A 6,535-nucleotide genomic window follows, 5' to 3' on the forward strand; every position below is an offset into this window, starting at 1 on the left:
TTTCTTCCCTCAAAGCTGACATACTGGAACTTTAGGCAAACTAAAGAGCCACTCTGTGAGTCACCAAGTTGTCTTGGCGATCACCAGGCTCGTCTTTCTCCACTTCTTCAACTTGTTTTGTTCCTTTTTGCATGTTAGTGGCCTTGCTTTGCTCCTTAAACCACATACCTGGAAATCAATGTTGTAACAATAACTTATAGCATAAATTAGGTATTTTAGGACACTAAATTATCAAAACAAAGCTCCAAATGAGTCCAAATCTAGGACTCATCACTTCATATTCAGGTTTGGGTGCGCTGTAGATGTAGGATAAGAATGTGATAGCTTATGCATCGCGATAGTTGAAAGTGCATGAGAAACATTACCCAACACGCGGTTTTGAGTTGACAATAGTACTGTTTACTCTCAAGATGTGGCGACATTATCTTTATAGTGTCAAGTGTGCGTATTTACTGACCACTATAGCCTAAAATACGTATTCACTCAAAAGGATCTAAATATGAGACAACAAAGGTTGATGGAGTTACTCAAGGATTATGATGTGACTATGCAATATCATTTGGGTAAGGCTAACATGGTGGCAGACGCATTAAGTCGGAAGATGGTGAGTATGGGTAGTCTAGCTTGCTTGGGTGTATCCAAGTGATCTTTGGCTAAGGAAATTCATACCATGGAATCTAAGTTCTTGCAGTTCGGATCACAGAAAGAGGTGGGGTGTTCGCTAGCATCGAGATTAGGGCCACATTCATTGAGAAGATCATGGACAAATAGTTTGAGGATGAAAATTTGAATGTGCTTAGAAAGAAGATAGTGTCTAATAAGGCGCAGGATATGGTTCTTTTTTCGGGAGGTGTTCTTAGTTTTAAGGGTCAAATTTGTGTTCCCTGAGTGGATGACATGATCCAAAAAATATTGACATAATCCAATGGTTCGTGGTTTTCCATTGAGAAAATTTGTCTTCCCCAACTGTGACTAAGATGTATCGAGATTTGAAACGACTTTATTGGTGGCCTGGCATGAAGAAAGACATAGTGGAGTTTGTGGCTAAGTGCCAAAACATCCACCAAGTAAAATATAAGCACCAAAGGCCAGCATGTTTGCTTCAGCGAATGAAAGTGGGAAAGGACAGCTGTGGATTTTGTGGTTGATCTCCCTAAGAACTTGGGGAAGTTTGACTCTATTTTTTGTGGTTGCAGATTGACTAAGTCAGCCCACTTCATTCCAGTCAGAGTAGACTATAATGGATAACAATTGGCTAAGGTGTATGTGAAAGAGATAGTAAGGCTTCACCGAGTGCCCCTTTCTATCATTTTGGACCGTGGTACACAATTCACATCCAAGTTTTTGGGAAAATTGCATGAGGAGTTGGATACTAAACTCAACTTTAGCACTGCCTTCCATCCGCAAATGGGCGTGCGGTTAGAGAGGACTATTCAAGTGCTAGAGGACATGTTGAGAGCATGTGTAATCGACTTGGAAGGACATTGGGATATGTTCCTACCTTTGTGTGAGTTCTCCTATAATAACAGTTACCACTCCAGCATTGATATGGCACCATTTGAGGCACTTCATTGGAGGGGATGTAGATCACCCATAGGATTTTCTGAGGCTGGAGATGTGAAACCTTTGGGGGGTTGACTTGGTTAACAATGCTTAAGATAAGGTAAAATGCATCCAAGCTAAGCTCCTAGCATCCCAAAGTCGAAAGAAAAAGTATGCAGACCATAAGGTAAGAGACATGGAATTTTAGACTAGTGAGAAAGTTCTTCTTAAAGTGTCTCCCATTAAAGGGCTGATGAGATTCGACAAGAAGGGTAATCTTAGTCTTCGGTATATTGGACCCTTTGAAGTTCTTGACTGTGTAGGGCTAGTGGCCTATAAATTGGCTTTTCCTCTGAACTTATCTGGAGTTCATCTAGTATTTCATATCTCCATGCTGAAGAAGTATCATGGGGACGGGGATTACATCATAAAATGGGACTCATTTTTATTGGATAAGGACTACCAGTATGAGGAGGAACCAGTGACAATTCTTGATCGCGACTTCCAGAAGCTGCCGACAAAGGAGATAAAGTTTGTGAAAGTTCAATGGAAGCATCGTTCGATCGAGAAAGCTACTTGGGAAATAGAGAATGACTACGAGACAAGTATCCCGAGTTATTCAATGATTCAGGTACTATTCTACGCTTACTTTAGCCAGTCTTACCTAGTTGATCACTCGGGGATGAGTGATGGGTAAATTTGTATCTATTGTAATGACCTGATTCCATCGTTAGAGAAAAGGCAATGGGGAAATAATTGGGGCAAGAAATTGGACGAAGTCTGAGTCATGTGAGGTCTAGGGAAATCCCATAATGAATGAGGTCTAATTATGATTTTTATCACATGAGTAGATAGTTAAGACGTTAAGGAACCCGTACAAATTTACAGAATCGAATTGGGGCGAGTAGAACTCCCGAAACTGATCTTAGCATGAACGGATAATTTTTGAAGGTCATGGGTCAAAGGTGTGTTGTGAAATTGGGGTTTGAAACTCTAATTTTGACATTCTCTCTCCGCGCAAGCCGCCAGGGCATAATTTATCCTGTCAAGGCGGGGTCGTTGTTGCAGGACGGGGGCCGCCGTAGCAGTGCAATAGCGACTTAAGTTGGGATTAAACCCCAAAAACGTCATTATTCTGCAACTTTCATTCTTGAGAGCTAAGAAACGACCCATGGCTAGTTCTTGATGGTTTGCAACCTCTTCTAGCGCTAAAGGTAAGGTTTTAACTCCCCTAATCCATTTTTCGATCCGTAGAACTTAGATTCTTGGGTAATTATTATTGGGGGAAGGTTTTGACCTGAAGTTAATGATGGAAAAGGCCCTAAATTGGGTATTGGGATCTTGGGTTTGGCCTAGGGTTGATAATGTTGATTGCAGTTTGGGTAATTAGACCCCGTGTATTGATTCTTGTATTAAATTGTTGTTTTTAAACCACGAACAAGCGGAAAGAATCCTGAAAGGGAAGAGTAAAGAGCCTTAGGAAAATTTAAGCTTGGATTCGAGGTAGGTCATGGCTTGATTTCATGTTTGTGTGGTGTATGTTGGTAATCTCTTCATTGTAATGCATGTATGTATGTTAATGAAGAACTATTTTTAAAACCTAATGTAAATTAGTATGGATGAACGATTGTATGCCATGAATCAACACTTGATTGTATTATTATGAGATTGTACAATGTGATTGTGATTGTGGTAAGTGTATGGAATCGGGTGTCACTTACCGACACATATATTTGGACCGAGTGTCACATTCCAACACATATATTGGATCGAGTGTCACGTACCGGCACATACATTGGATCGAGTGTCACGTTCCGACACACTAATTGGGATCGGGTGGAACTTTCCATCACACTTACAGTTTCGGTATGGGTTCCATGAGAGGATCATTGGATTGTCATATTTACTTGTAATGAGAATGTGGAATTGTACATTTCTCCTGAAATGATAACCGGTATAGGTGTGTATATATTATGTACATGTCATGTTTACTATGTTGTGACTGCTTATATATGTTTCACTTACTGGAATGGCTGCGTGATCTAACCTAAATTTCCTCTCCTAGCTCCTACTCATCAAATTAAATGCTTAAGAAATTACCAGAACTCAAATTTAAAAATTACCCTCTAAACTCCGACTCATCAAAGTAAATTAAATAAAATTCTAATTTTACTCTCGTAGCTCCTACTCATTAAATAAAATACTTAAGAAGATATCACAAAAACTAAAATTTGAAATTAGTCCTTTCGACTTCTACTCATCAAATAAAATATTGAAAAGAAAGAGAGAAACTACTCATTTCTTCTTGAAGACATAATTTATTACAATAATCTTGATAATTTTCCTATATACATAAGTTTCTTCACTATCCATTTGCCTCCAATCCTCTCTCATTTGTATTCTCAAACAACACAAGTTATCAACTTCTGTAAGTTTCTTCATCAACTCTTTGCTTTCTTGTAAGGAAATAAAAGCCAAATTCTTGTTTCTTCCCATCAATCAAAGAGTGATCTTTTATGTTTTTGTTTGTTAGTCGGGTTCTTTTATCTGATGGTTTGGGGGTTTGATTTATGTATAAAGTTTTGATCATTATGGTGAATAGTATATCATTTATTATTCTAGACTAGTCATGGACTGCAACAACTAAGATGCCATAATTGTTGAAGCGATGATGAGAAATAAAAAGAAGACATCATTAATATCTAGTGAAAATTGTGAAGCAAGTGCTTATCTGCATGGGTAGGATTTTCAATGTCTCAATGAGGATTTTCAATGTCTCAATGGTTATCCCTCTCCTACTAAGGAGTCTAAGGTGCAACAGGTTTGCTCAGATGAGAGCTTGCAGAACACAGAGCATGAAGTTGAGACTGCAATTGAAACATGAGGATTAGTAAAATTCAAAACATGTGTTTGTGTTGAAATCACAGATAAAGAAGCTCCGATTTTATCAGTGAAAACTTCTCCATCTTTAGAGATGAAGAAGAAGTATCATGGTTTGAATTTGGACTCACAAGTACGTGGCAATCATCTAGCTCTATCATGGAAGAGACCTAATTGCAGCCATACATTTAAGAGATTAAATCCTAGCCATCCACCTCAGAGGAACCTAGAAGTTTCCACCAAGTCACGTGAGAAGTACAATGCCAGCATAGAAAGGAATAAAAGTTGTTATAGAGGTTACACAAAAAACCAATAGGATTTAGACAAATATATATGTATTTAGAATATCTTAATACATTTAATTTTTTAATCTTATATAAATACATGTATTCTATACAGAGAAATACAATTAGAAAATATCTCAATTACTTCTCTTCAATTATCTACATGGTATCAGAGCACTAAATCAATTGATCAACCCGAAATCTCATTTAAGCAATGACTGGAGAAACTGCTACCACAGCTGCCACACTCACTACCACCCAAACAATCACTGGTAACGCATCAGTGATTGATCACAATCATCCCTATCATCTTCATGCTTCTGATACACCTGGTATGACTATCGTGAATAACCCTTTTGATGGAAAGGGTAATTAAGGCTGGGATTTATCACCGGAGCACAACCAATCCCAGCTGATGATTCTCCAGATTTGCAGGCTTGGAATAGATGCAATGAAATGGTGACCTCGTGTATCTTGAATTCATTGTCAAAGGAAATCGCAGACATTGTGATTTACTCGAAAACTGTGAGAGAGCTATGGATAAGCTTGGAACACATATTTGGTCAGTCTAATGGTGCAAAGTTGTATCACCTGCAAAAGGAGCTCAGCAGGTTAATTCAAGGCGTATCTAATATTGCAGGATACTTCATCAAATTAAAAAGATTATGGATGAACTGGATTCTCTTAATACTAATGTCAAGTGCAACTGTGTATGCATATGTGAAGGGAAACAAAAGTTACAGAAAAATTTGGAAGATGAGAGACTTATCCAATTCCTTATGGGATTGAATGACACTTATTCACAAGCTAGGGGTAATATATTGATGATCAATCCTTTGCCTGATATTAATTTTGCATATTCTTTGATTCTGCAGGATGAAAACCAAAGAGAATCTTATATAAACTCCACTGTTAATCCTGATTCATCTGCTTTTATGGTCGGAAATTCACATCAATATAGAGTCTCTAAACAGGGTTAGAGATTTATGGCTTCTTCAAGCAAATCTGGGATTGTTTACCCCAGACCTGCACATGTTGGATCTCAACAGCCACAACCATATCCACAGGCATTTCCCAGGCAGAACCAGAATCAAAGATTCTAAGGGAAGAAAGCAAAATACAACCCCAATGTCACCTGCACTTACTGTGGGAAAACTGGACATGTGGAACTTAACTGTTTCAGACTCATTGGTTTCCCAGATGATTTTCAGTTTACACATGACAAGGGTTTCAACAATCAGGTAAAGGAAAATGGAGATCCTATTAGGGGAAATGGAGTCATGACTATGGAAGAAACAGATAACGAACAGGATTTTGGAATAAATATTTCAAATGAAAATTACTCCCAGGAACAATACAATCAGTTTGTGAAGATGTTTAAACACATGAAAGTGGAAGAGGATACCAACTCAGGGATGAAGATCAATGCTAATGCACTTGCTGCTACGATTGATGTAAAAAAAGCAAGCTTCTATCTCTTTGTCATCCGCAGAAGCTGAGTATCAATTGATGCGTCGATTGGTTGCCGAGTTGACTTGGTTAACTAGTCTCCTTGCTGATCTTTCTGTTCCTCCTTCATTGCCGATCCCTATTCGTTCAGACAGTCAAGCGGTGATTCATATTGCCAAAAATCCAGTGTTTCATGAACGCACGAAACACGTGGAGCTTGACTGTCATTTCATCCGGCAACAGTACCTTTTCAGCCTCATTTTTCTCCATTTCGTTCCCTCCAAGGATCAACTTGCAGATGTTTTCACTAAATCTCTTTCTGGGCCTGCTCATCATCGGATTCTTAGCAATATGGGTGTCATTTCTCTCCCCTCCATCTT

The sequence above is a fragment of the Solanum tuberosum genome, unplaced genomic scaffold (genome assembly GCF_000226075.1).
Source record: "Solanum tuberosum cultivar DM 1-3 516 R44 unplaced genomic scaffold, SolTub_3.0 scf00163, whole genome shotgun sequence".
NCBI classification, from domain to species: domain Eukaryota; kingdom Viridiplantae; phylum Streptophyta; class Magnoliopsida; order Solanales; family Solanaceae; genus Solanum; species Solanum tuberosum.